Source organism: Colobus angolensis, unplaced genomic scaffold (assembly GCF_000951035.1).
Source record: "Colobus angolensis palliatus isolate OR3802 unplaced genomic scaffold, Cang.pa_1.0 Scaffold199, whole genome shotgun sequence".
NCBI lineage: Eukaryota > Metazoa > Chordata > Mammalia > Primates > Cercopithecidae > Colobus > Colobus angolensis.
Window position 1 is genome coordinate 1,970,087 of NW_012115143.1, and position 12,969 is coordinate 1,983,055.

General features: G+C 42.6%; 1 protein-coding gene and 1 pseudogene across 5 annotated transcripts in view; both read right to left on the reverse strand.

Annotated features, from left to right (window-relative positions):
• FRMD5 (FERM domain containing 5) overlaps positions 1-12,969 on the reverse strand; it is a 368,282-nt gene that overhangs the window by 120,592 nt on the left and 234,721 nt on the right. The gene's annotated exons all lie outside the window — the stretch shown is intronic.
• Positions 3,754-4,877, reverse strand: LOC105511096 (annotated as a pseudogene). Its single transcript, XR_001001665.1, has one exon. The product of XR_001001665.1 is annotated as an actin, cytoplasmic 1-like (transcript).

The window sequence follows — 12,969 nt, forward strand, 5'->3', positions numbered from 1 at the left end:
AGAAAAGAAAAAGAAAGATTTGGCATTTGCAACCATCAGTTCTAGTTCCTACTCTACCTGTAACTGGGAAGCCATGGGCAAGTCATCTGGCAACTCTGGCCTTAGTTCTCTCACTTACAAAATGAGTAGATTTGACAAAACAATCTCTAGTATATTTGTCAGATCTAAACTTCTATTAGTCTATAGTAAGATTACTAAAAACCATGAAAGCGTGATTTATATTATAAATCAAACTTAGCTATAATACGGAAAGCATTTAAATATATAGATTCTGAGGCCCCACTCAGGATCTTTACAGAGTTCCTTACACAACTGACTGGACAGTATGACCAAAGGATGAGGATGAGCTGGCTGGGTGAACCTGTGCTAGTATTCAGGAACTGACATTCTGTGGGGTAATTAGTATTCACCTTAATGAATGAAAAATGTCTATTTAATTTGCCAATGATCACAAGCTAGCAGGGCAAATCAGTATTTCAAACAAATTAAGAGACTGAAGGAGAGTGGTCAGAAGCCAAGAACATAAATGTCAGAGAGGAAAGATCAAATGTATTGCCCCTGGAGAAGAAAGAAAAACTTCACTAAGATGAAGTTAGTAAGGCTATATATATCAGAAAAAGATCTGAATGTCAGAGTAGATAACTGACCAGCAATCAGAACATTAGCAGTGGGCCTGAAGGAATGTAGGAATTGACTGAGGTTGTCCTTGCTTTGCATGGTTCTAAAATGAAAGAATGTCAGTCCCCAAACCATAGGGTTGAAATTTCAGTTGCCATGGTTTATTAACTGTAATTAAATGAAGTGCAAACGTGATTGCTAGCTCTTCAGTTCACAACATAAACAACAGATGTGTATCATGATCAGTGTCAAATCACGTCGCTTCTTTCACAGTCTGTCGGTGACTAGTCACTGTACATCTGTTATTCAGTTAATGCACAAACAGCAAAGTGTGCAGTGGGGTTGCCTCCTTGTCTTCCAATGATGAAACCCAAAAACAGATAACTGAAAGAGGGAACTGGCTAACAAAGATGAAAATGCAGCAAAGTAACAAAAAGTGGTAACAGTAATGTAAATAGGGTTATAGAAGAAATAGCTAACTGTGAGATTATTGACATTGCTGCTATGTAAGGGACTCTAGATATGCACCACAGGAACTTAGTGAAGGAAAACTAATCTATGTAAATGAGGAAAGTGGTTGGGACGAAAGGTATGAAGATGTCCCAGAGGAAGTGATGCTGGCAAAAACTTCACATTAAAGAAACTCTTGCAGATATTTCATGACACTGAAAGCACAAAGTGTAAAATATTGGAAGCTCATCCAAACTTAGAAGGGAGTATGATGACAACTCACCAAGGCACAGAAAAGATGTTTTCTCAGTATCATAAACCATATGACAAAAAGGAGGCAAGTACGATTCAAATTACTTGGGATTTTTTTTTTTTTTTTTTATAAATACGGACACACCTGGTTTTATTGTGTTTCGCTTTATTGTGTTTTGTAGATATTGTGGGTTTTTTTTTTTTAATAAATCGAAGGTTTGTGGCACCCCTGCACTGAGCAAGTCTTTCAGCACCATTTTTCCAACAGCACGTGCTCATTTTGAGTCTCTGTCACATTTTGTTAATTCTCACAATATTTCCAACTTTTTCATGATATCTGTTATGTTAATCTGTGATCAGTGATCTCTGATGTTACTATTCCAATTGTTTTGGGGTGCCATGAACCACACGCATAGAAGACAGTGAACATAACCCATAAATGTGTGTGTCCTAACAGCTCCACTGACAGGATATTCCTCCATTTTCCTCCCTCTCTTCAGGCTTTCCTATTCCTCCAGATACCACAATATGGAAATTAGGCCAATTAATAACCCTAAAATGGCCTCTTTAAGTGTTTAAGTGAAAGGAAGAGTCACGCATCTCTAACTTTAAAGCAAAACCTAGAAATGATTAAGCTTAATGAGAAAAACACGTTGAAAGGCCAAAAGCTAGGCATCTTGTGCCAGTTAGCCAAGTTGTGAATGCAGAGAAAAAATTCTTGATGGATATTCAAAGTGCTACTCCAGTGAACATATGAATGGTTAAGTGAAAGAGCCTTCTTGCCAATATGGAGAAAGTTTTAATGGTCTAGATAAAACAGCGGTCCTCAACCTTTTTGGCACCAGGGACCAGTTTTGTGGAAGACAATTTTTCCACGGACCAGGCTGCAGGGGGGTTCAGGATGATTCCAGCATATTACAGTTATTGGGCACTTTATTCCTATTATTACTTTTTTTTCTCTTTTTGAGATGGAGTCTTGCTCTGCTGCCCAAGCTAGAGTGCAGTGGTGCGATCTCGGCTCACTGTAACCTCAGCCTCCCGGGTTCAAGCAATTCTACTGCCTCAGCCTCCCAAGTAGCTGGGACTATAGGCATGCACCACCATGCCCGGCTAATTTTTGTATTTTTAGTAGAGATGGGGTTTCACTGTGTTGGCAAGGCTAATCTCAAACTCCTGACCTCAAGCGATCCCACCTGCCTTGGCCTCCCAACGTGCTGGGATTACAGGTGTGAACCACTACGCCCAGCCTATTATTACATTGTAATATATAATGAAATAATTATAAATTCACCATAATGTAGAATCAGTGGGAGCCCTGAGCTTGTTTTCCTGTAATTACATAGTCCCATCTGGGGGTGATGGGAGACAGTGACAGATCATCAAGCATTAGATTCTCATAAGGAGCATGAAATCTAGATCCCTCATGTGCACAGTTCACAGTGGGGTTCGCGCTCCTATGAGAATCTAATGCTGCCATTGATCTGACAGGAGGCGTAGCTCAGATGGTAATACAAGTATTGGGGAGCAGCTGTAAATACAGATGAAGCTTGTCTTGCTCACCCACCACTCACCTCCTGCTGTGTGGCTTGGTCTGCGGCCTGGGGGTTGAGGATCCCTGAGACAGAAGATCAAACTAGCCACAACATTCCCTTAAGCCAAAACCTAATGCAGAGCAAGGTCCCCAGCACTGGGGCAAGATCCTTTTACAGCAAAAAGATTACTACTCACTGAAAGCTCAGATGGTTATTAGCATTTTTTTTTTAAGCAACAAAGCATTTTTAAAGGAAGGTATGTGCGTTGTTTTTTTAGACATATGCTACTGCATGCTGAACAGACTACAATATAGTGGAAACATAAGTTTTTTTAAGGCATGCACTTTTATTCAACTGGTCTCAAGTCAGTGTACGGGTATTCCCTGGTTACCTCCACCCACTCCCAGGGAGACCAAAAGCCTTCATACCTCTCAAGTTGGGGGCAAAAAAGGAGGGCCACAAAGGCCGAGCATTCAAAATAAAACAAAATAAAGAAGTATTAAGGCGAAGATTTAAAAAATGTTGCATTACATAATTTACACGAAAGCAGTGCTATCACCTCCCCTGTGTGGACATGGGAGAGGATTGGGCCATTCTCCTTAGAGAGAAGTGGGGTGGCTTTTAGGAGGGCAAGGGACTTCCTGTAACAATGCATCTCACCATATTTGGAATGACTATTAAAAAAATGTACAATCGAAGTCTCTCGCCACATTGTAGAACTTTGGGGGATGCTTGCTCCAACCAACTGCTGTCACCTCCACCATTCCAGTTTTTAAATCCTGAGTCAAGCCAAACAAAACAAAACAAAATAAAAAAACAAAGTCATGCCAATCTCATCTTGTTTTCTGCGCAAGTTAGGTTTTGTCAAGAAAGGGTGTAACGCAACTACATCACAGTCCACCTAGAAGCATTTGTGGTGGACGATGGAGGTGCCTGACTCGTCGTACTCCTGCTTGCTGATCCACATCTGCCGGACGGTGGACAGCAGGGCCAGGATGGAGCTGCCGATTCACATGGAGTACTTGCACATGGCAGGAGCAATACTCTTGATCTACATTGTGCTGGGTGCCAGGGCGGTGATCTTCTGCATCCTATCAGCGATGCCAGGGTATGTGGTGGTGCCACCAGAAAGCACTGTGTTGGCATACAGGTCCTTGAGAATGTCCACATCACACTTCATGATGGAGTTGAAGGTAGTTTCATGGATGCCACAGGATTCCATGCCCAGGAAGGAAGGCTGGAAGAGCACCTCGGGGCAGTGGAACCGCTTGTTGCCGATGGTGATGACCTGGCCATCGGGCAGCTTGTAGCTATCTCCAGGGAGGAGCTGGAGGCCACCATGGCCATCTCCTGCTCGAAGTCCAGGGTGACATAGCACAGCTTCTCCTTGATGTCATGCATGATTTCCCACTTGGCTGTGGCGGTGAAGATGTAGCTGCACTAGGTGAGGATCTTCATAAGGTAGTCAGTCAGGTCCCGGCCAGCCAGGTCTACATGCAGGATGGCGTGGGGGAGGGCATACTCCTCGTAGATGGGCACAGTGTGGGTGACCCCATCACTGGAGTCCATCACGATGTCAATGGTACGGCCAGAGGTGTACAGGGGCAGCACGGCCTGGATGGCCACGTACATGACTGGTGTGTTGAAGATCTCAAACACGATCTGGGTCATCTTCTTGCAGATGGCCTTACGGTTCGGGGGGCCTTGGTCAGCAGCATGGGGTGCTCCTTGGCAGCCACACACAGCTCGTTGTAGAAGGTGTGGTGCCAGATCTTCTCCATGTCGTCCCAGGTGGTGATGATGTCCTGCTCGAATGGGGTACTTCAGGGTCAGGATGCCTTTCTTGCTCTGGGACTCATTGCCCACATGAGTCCTTCTGAGCCATGCCCACAATCACACCCTGGTGCCTGGGGCGCCCCACGATGGAGGGGAAGGTGGCCCGGGATGGGCATCGTCACTTGCAAAGCCGGCCTTGCACATGCTGGAGCCGTTCTCAACAAGCACAGTGATATCATCATCCGTGGTGAGCTGGCGGTGGGTGTGGACGGGAGGCAGAGTGGCGAGGGCGAGGCTCTGTGCTCCCAGGGTGGACATGGTCTCAGCAGAAACATAAGTTTTATATGCACTGGGAAACCAAAATATTTGTCTGACTTTGCTTTTTTGTGATACCTGCTTTTGCAATGGTCTGGAATCAAACCTGCAATGTCTCTGAGGTATGCCTATAAATAAAACTTCATTTCTCGTTATTTATAATGTTTTAAATTACAGCTTACTAACATTAGTTTTACTGTTTTTTTTATTTCTCTATACGTATATAACCAATAGAAATATAGTTTCAAATGTTTTGACACACATTTATGTATCATAAATTTTCTCATTGATTATTAAGATCATATAGAGTCAGTTAGCGTGGTAATTTTTGGTCTCACACTAGTGTGCAAAGCAAAAACTACAAGTATTTAGGAAACATGAGGTGAGTTTTTCACTCTACTAAGTACTCATCAGATATTTCTACAGCACTAGGTCCAGTTTAAGCTTTACAACCAAAGATGGGCATGGAAAATGAAGGAGAAGGTAATAATAAGAGGTAAGATACTAAAAAAACTGGCCATAGAAAAACTGTTTAAGGAATTTGATAGATTTTAGCCACTGAAAAGACAGTTGAAGTGGTAATTTAACCATGGCTGATCTTCAATGACTTTTCCATAAAGGACACTGACTAGTCATTATACATCTCTATAGATGACTGAACAAACAAAAACCAGTTTTAAGTGGAACATGATGGATTTGGGTTAACTTAAAAATGAACTTACAGTGAAAGAGGTACTATATATCTGAACAGATTTCAAAGACAGCTCTGTAATTTTATTTCTGGAAGTCCTAAAATGAACAATTAGTTCTTATCCAATTGGAATGGTTTAAGTTTTGAAAACAGGCAAGGGAAGATGGACTATATGACCTGTAAAGGTCTCTGCCAGAGTTAAGATGCTGTGATTTTTATCATTCTAGAACTTTATCTTACCCGAAGCTGCCAATTATTTTTGAGCACTGTACTCAAATTGTTCTTTGCTTTGCACATTCAGCTCCCTTTCTCCCAGACCCTCTCCAGCTAAAGGGCATTAGATTATGGAGTGGAACTCCGATGGGAAAGAAAAGCTGCAGAACAATCCTTTTCTCAGTGAGGCTCTGTGATGGGGACTGCAGTGGCTTTGATGTACACAGCTCCCACAGCATCGGTGCATCCATACAAATGAGCCCTGAGTGCCTGGGATAGGTCTTTGCTGCTGCTGCTACTGCTGCTGCTGCATTCTATGCACTCAGACAGTACTGCTCCAGAGCACCTGCTTAGGTTTGAAATATGGATATTCATCATAAAAATCCATAAGTTCATTGCCAAATTGGGCATATTAACACCCTCCCAGGACAAGGCATTTACAGGGAGGACAAATACGGACCTTTTGATCTGTCTTCGGTGCTGATAATTCTTGAACATTAAACTAGACAATTCTTGTCACAAAAAATCCACAATCTCATCTCCATTAAAAATCATCAGGCCTACCAGGTAAAGGATTGATATTTTCTTTTTTTGAGACGGAGTCTCGCTCTGTCGCCCAGGCTGGAGTGCAGTGGCTGGATCTCAGTTCACTGCAAGCTCCACCTCCCGGGTTTATGCCATTCTCCTGCCTCAGCCTCCCGAGTAGCTGGGACTACAGGCACCCGCCACCTCGCCCGGCTAGCTTTTTGTATTTTTTAGTAGAGACGGGGTTTCACCGTGTTAGCCAGGATGGTCTCGAACTCCTGACCTCGTGATCCGCCCGTCTCGGCCTCCCAAAGTGCTGGGATTACAGGCTTGAGCCACCGCGCCCGGCCAAGGATTGATATTTTCAAACAGGGCACTCATGTGTTCTCCATTCTCCTGTTTGCTCAACTCCATTTATGTATTAGCTCTGCTAAACTTGAATCTTGGTCCAACATTCTTTGGAGATGGCTCAATAATAAAATCTCTAACACAGTGCAGTATCCTAGCCCTGCATCCTTTTTTTAATTAGTAGGTTTCCAGAAGAAAACCATGTGTCAGAAAAAATCCAAACCCTGAATGCTGATAGCTCCCAACAAGATGAAGTATGAGAGAAACAGAAACTCTTTAAACTATAAGTTATTTGAGGATAAGCTATCTTCTACTAAAAAACTACTACTAGGAATATTTGTTTTCTACTATAATTCTGGCTTTGAAAATAATAAAGTTGGCTTCAGAAACAGAGACTACAAATATTCTCCAATAATGAGTCTCACAGCAGAAATGAAATTTGTTCTTAAATCACATTTCCAGTTGGAGACTGTTCTGAGTTTGTTTTTGTTGTTTTAATCTGACATAGAGTTTTAGACTTGAGAATTGTCTCTACAGCAAAAATATTCAGTATTGGTTGGACATTCCTGAATCTGTCCAAGTATTTACTTGATGAGAAGGTTGTAAATTCTTTTTTTTTCGCAAGGGACTGGAGTTTTATTTTTTATTTACTTTTATTTTTTTGAGATGGAGTCTTACTCTGTTGCACAGGCTGGAGAGCAGTGGTGCGATATCATCTCACTGCAACCTCTGCCTCCGGGTTAAAGTAATTCTCTTGCCTCAGCCTCCTGAGTAGCTGAGATTACAGGTGCACGCTACCATGCCCGGCTAATTTTTGTATTTTTAGTAGAGACAGGGTTTCACCACACTGGCCAGGCTGGCCTCGAACTCCTGATCTCAGGTGATCCACCTGCCTTGGCCACCCAAAATTCTGGGATTACAGGTGTGAGCCGCTGCACCTGGCTGGACTGGAGTTTTATTATTACTCACATCAGTCTCCAATTCTTATTTTATTTTTAGAGATGGGGTATTTCTCTGCCCAGGCTGGAGCACAATGGCATGATGATAGCTCATTGTAACCTCAAACTCAGGCTCAAGTGGTCCTCCTGTCTAAGCCTACCAAAGCACTGGGATTACAGGCATGAGCCAATGGGCCTTTTTTCTTTTTTTGACATAGATGTTTATTGCTACAAACTCACCGCTTAGCACTGCTTTTGGTGCATTCCATAAGTTTTGGTATTTTGTATTCTATTTTTGTCTCAAGATATTTTAAAAGTTCCCTTTTAACTTCTTGACCTATTGTTTAGAAGCACGTTGTTTAATTTCCATGTATTTGGAAATTTTCTAAAATTCCTTCAGTTCTTAACTTCTAGTTTCATACTTTGGTGGGTAGAAAAGATATTTGATATGATTTCAATCTTCTTAAACTCATTTAAATTTATTTAGACTTGTTTTGTGCCTAAACATATATATATATATATATATTTTTGAGATGGAGTCTCAATCTGTTGCCAGGTTGGAGTGCAGTGGCACGATCTCGGCTCACTGCAACCTCCAACTCCCAGGTTCAAGCGATTCTCCTGCCTCAGCCTCCCGAGTAACTGGGACTACAGGTGGGTGCCACCACGCCTGGCTTATTTTTTTGTATTTTTAGTAGAGATGGGGTTTCACCTTGTTGGCCAGCTTGGTCTTGATCTCTTGACCTTGTGATCCGCCTGCCCTGACCTCCCAAAGTGCTGGGATTACAGGCATGAGCCACCGCACCTGGCCCTAACATAAAATTTATCCTGGAGAATGTTCCATGTGTGCTAGAGAAGAATGTATATGATGTTGTTGCTGGATGCAATGTTCTGTATATGTCTATTAGGTCCATTTGATGTAAAGTATAGTTTAAGTCCAATGCTTCCTTATTGATTTTTTTTGGTCTGGATGAAATGTCCATTGCTTAAAGTTGGGTATCAAAGTCCCCTACTATGATTGTGTTTCAATCTATCTCTCCCTTCAGGTCCTTTAATATTTGTTTAATATACTTAGGTGTTCCAGTGTTGGCGCATGTATATGTATAATTGTTATAGTCTCTTGATGAACTGACCTCCTCCTTGTCTTTATATAATGACCTTGTCTCATTTTACAGCTTTTAACTTAAAGTCTATTTTATCTGATAAAAGAATAGTTACCCCTGCTTTCTTTTGATTTCTATTTGCATGGAATATGTTTTACCACCCTTTTACTTTCAATCTATGTGTGTCCTTAATGGTGAAGTGAGTGTCTTGTAGGCAACATATAGTTGGGTCTTGCTTTTTAAATTCATTCAACCATTCTATGCCTTCTGATTAGAGAATTTAATCCATTTACATTCGAAGTAATTATTGATAGGTAATGACTTACTACTGCCATTTTGTTAGTTTTCTGATTGTTTTGTGGATCCTTTTTTCCTTCTTCTCTTGCTATCTTCCTTTGTGATTTATTTTCTCTAGTGTAAGGTTTTGATTCCTTCCTTTTTGTTTTTTGTGAATCTGCTATAGGCTTTTGTTTTGTGGTTACCATGAGGCTTACATAGAACATCTTATAGTTATAACAGGCCATTTTAAACTGATAACAACTTTGAGTGCATAAAAAATCTCAGTACTTTTACTCCACTCGCCCCTCATATTTTGTTTTTACTATCAACATTTACATCTTTTTATATTGTGTATCCTTAAGCAACTATTATAGCTATTATTATTTTATTTTTTTTCCAAGACAAGGTCTCATTCTGTTGCCCAGCCTGGAGTTCAGTGGCGCAATACTGGCTCACTGCAACCTCTGCCTCCCAGGTTCAAGTGATTCTCCTACCTCAGCCTTCTGAGTAGCTGGGACTACAGGCACGTGCCACCACACTCAGCTAATTTTTGTATTTTTTGGTAGAGACGGGGTTTTACCATGTTGGCCAGGCTGGTCTCGAACTCCTGACCTCAAGTGATCTACCTGCCTCAGCCTTCCAAAGTGCTAGGATGACAGGCGTGAGCCACTGCACCCAGCACTATTAGTATTTTAAAATAGTTTTGCCTAACCTTCATGCTAAAGATATAAGTAACTTACCACCATCACAATATTATTCTGAATTTGACTGTGTACACTTTTACCAGTGAGATTTATACTTTTATATGTTTTAATGTTTACTAATTAGCATCCTCTTCTCTCAGCTTGAAGAACTCCGTTCAGCCTTTTTCATAAGACAGGTTTGGTGGTGATGAACTCCCTCAGCTTTTGCTTATCTGAGAAAGCCTTTATTGCTCCTTCATTTCTGAAGGACAGCTTCCAGGCATTCTTGTTTTCTCCTTCAGCACTTTGAATATAGTCATCCCTCAGCATCTGTGGGGAATTGGTTCCAGGACCATTTGAGAATACCAAAATCCACAGATGCTCAGGTCCCTCACATAAAATTATATAGTATTTGCATATAACAACATATGCATATCCTCCCACACATTTTAAATAATATCTAGATTACTAGTAGTACCTAATACAAAGTAAATGCTATGTAAATAACAGTTATATTGTACTGTTTAGGGAATAATGACAAGAAAAAAGAGTCTGTACATGTTTAGTACAGATGGAACCATTGTAGGCTTAACTACATATTTGATCCATGATGGGTTAAATCCATGGATGAAGACTCTGCAGCTGCAAAGGGCTGAAGCCTGATTTCAAAGAGGCTGGTCTGGTGCTGGAGTGTGCCTGGAGCCTGAGTTTGTGGGGGCAGGCTGGGTCCTGGGTCCACAGGAGCTGGCCTGGATCATGGGTCTCCAGGGGTGGTCCTGGAGACATGGTTCATGGAGACTGTCCTGGCACTGGTGTCTACAGGAGTGGGTCTGGACCCTGGGTTTGTTGGAGCAGGTTTGGATTCTGAGTCCACTGGAGGTTGGGTCTATGGGGACTGGCCTGGAGCCTGGGGCCAGCCTGGTGTTAGGGCAGGAACGAAGCTTGGATCTGTAGGGGCTAGTCTGGGGCCTGGGATCATGGGTATTGGCATGGTACCTGGAGCCCTGGGGACTGGCCTGAAGACTGGGTCTATGGGGATGTGCGTGGAGGATAGGTGTGCAGGTGCTGGTCTGGAAGCTAGGTTTTTGAGGGCTGACCTAGGTCCTGGAGCCGTGAGAGCCAGCCTGGAACTTGGGTCCACAAGGATGTTCCTAGAGCCTGTGTCCATGGGCTCCAGCCCAGTGCTGGGGTCTACTAGTATAAGCCTGGACCCTGGATCTGCTAGAAAAGCACTAAACCCTGGAGCTGCTGGAGTGTGGGGTTGCAGAGGCTCGTCTACAGGGTGGGGTCACGAGGATCAGCCTGGCCTAGAGCCCGTGTCTGAAGGTGATGGCTTGGTGCCTGAGGCCTAGGGTGCTGCCTTGGCACTGGGGCAGGCTTAAAGCCTGGGATTATGTGGGCTGACCTGCCTCTGGGCTGTTCTGGAACCTGGGGTAGGCCTGGAGACTAGGTTTGAAGGGGCTGGCCTGGAGGCAGGGTCCACTGAGCAGGCCTGGAGCCTGGTGCTGCAGGATCTAGCTTGGCACTGCAGTGGACTTGGAAGCCTAGTCTGTAGGTACACGCCTGGAGTCAGGGAACATGGGGGCCTACCTAGTGATGGGTTTTACTGGGACAGGACCAGTGTTGAGGAATGAGGCAATGTCCGGTACCCACTCCTCCTTCCCTCACACAGAGGGTATCTTCCTCCATGCTGTACTGTCTGAGGTTTAGGGAAGTGGGACGAGGGTAACGTAAAACTATCTTTCCTGCCCTCTTCAATGTATCTTTTCTTATTTCTACATGATACCTCATTGCTGCAATCTCTCATCTGATCTCCCTAGCTCTTGTGAAGGTATTTTCATGCATGGATAGTTGTTTACCTTGATATTTCTGTGAGGTGATGAGTGCTATAAAGTTCAGTTTCACCGTCTAGCTGATGTTCAAATGCTGAGTTTCTCTCCTATAGATTCTTACTGTAGAGTAAAGAATGAGTAAAATGAGGAAAGAAATCATTTCCAGGGCACAGCGAAAGTATTAAAGGACAGATTTGAGTAGGGATTGCCTTTTTTTTTAAGCTTCTCAGCTGATTTTTTTTTTTTAATTGTATATCAGTTTATACTAGATATACTAGATATATATTAGAATCGCGTGGGGGGCTTTTAAAAAATGATACATGTATTGATAGTTCTTTAAAGTTTTCCAATGATTAAAACATGAATACCACTGAACTACAATGTACAAACACAAATATCTGCTCAGGTATACTCTAGTCATGATGAGTAGAAGGAAAAAAGAGAAAGTTTGAACTCCCACTTTCAAGAAGAGACACCGGGGAACTACCTCAACAGAAGAATGCTGCTAGCACCAGAAAGAAAATGACTCTTATGATGATAAAGGCCTGAAGGGTAACTCCCAAATTTCATTTCACAACACTCTAACTGCTATGCTTGTTTACGGCGTCTTTGCTCTACCTCTCTAAAACCAGCCTTCGTTGCTGTCCTGTTCTCTGCCCACTCCTCTCCCCAATCCATACCCAAAGATTCTACTCTTGAGATTCCTCAAGAAAACATGTTTTTGACTCTAGGGAAGAAAAATGGATCAAGCTCAAAAGAAATTCCCCATTCTGCACTAAGGTTGCAAAGGATATATTCTTACCAACACGTTGTCTTGTGGTTCATCTCATTCCCTTCAGAGTGCCTGCTGGCAATGACGCAGGATACCAGAATTGCTGATAGAACCTAGTCTGTCTCCGTAGGAGAAACTGTCTCCTTGCCTGTTGTCTCCTTGCCCCTGAGCTTTCTTAATGTAGTTCTGCTGCCAAAGTGAGTGGATTTTTCCCCTGGGCCTGATTTCTATTGTTAAGTTTTTTATATTATTGAAACCTAACAGTGACAGTTACTGCCCTATAATCTAGACGATGCTTGCAAATGATGAAAAGGAAACATGTCTATCTCTCTCTACTCTTTACAGAAAAACCAGAATGATCATACATGCCGTAAGAAACAATAGTTTCAGTCCATATGACTTCTGTTGTTTCCAAACAACCACAACAAAACCATAACGATGACAAAAAGATATGTTCTTCAATGTTCATGACATTGAGATCTCCCGTCTACTTCCAGTAGGCCTTTTAAAGGACTCTTTTCCTGTCTTAAAAAAATATTATATAAGGCCGGGCGCGGTGGCTCAAGCCTGTAATCCCAGCACTTTGGGAGGCCGAGACGGGCGGATCACGAGGTCAGGAGATCGAGACCATCCTGGCTAACA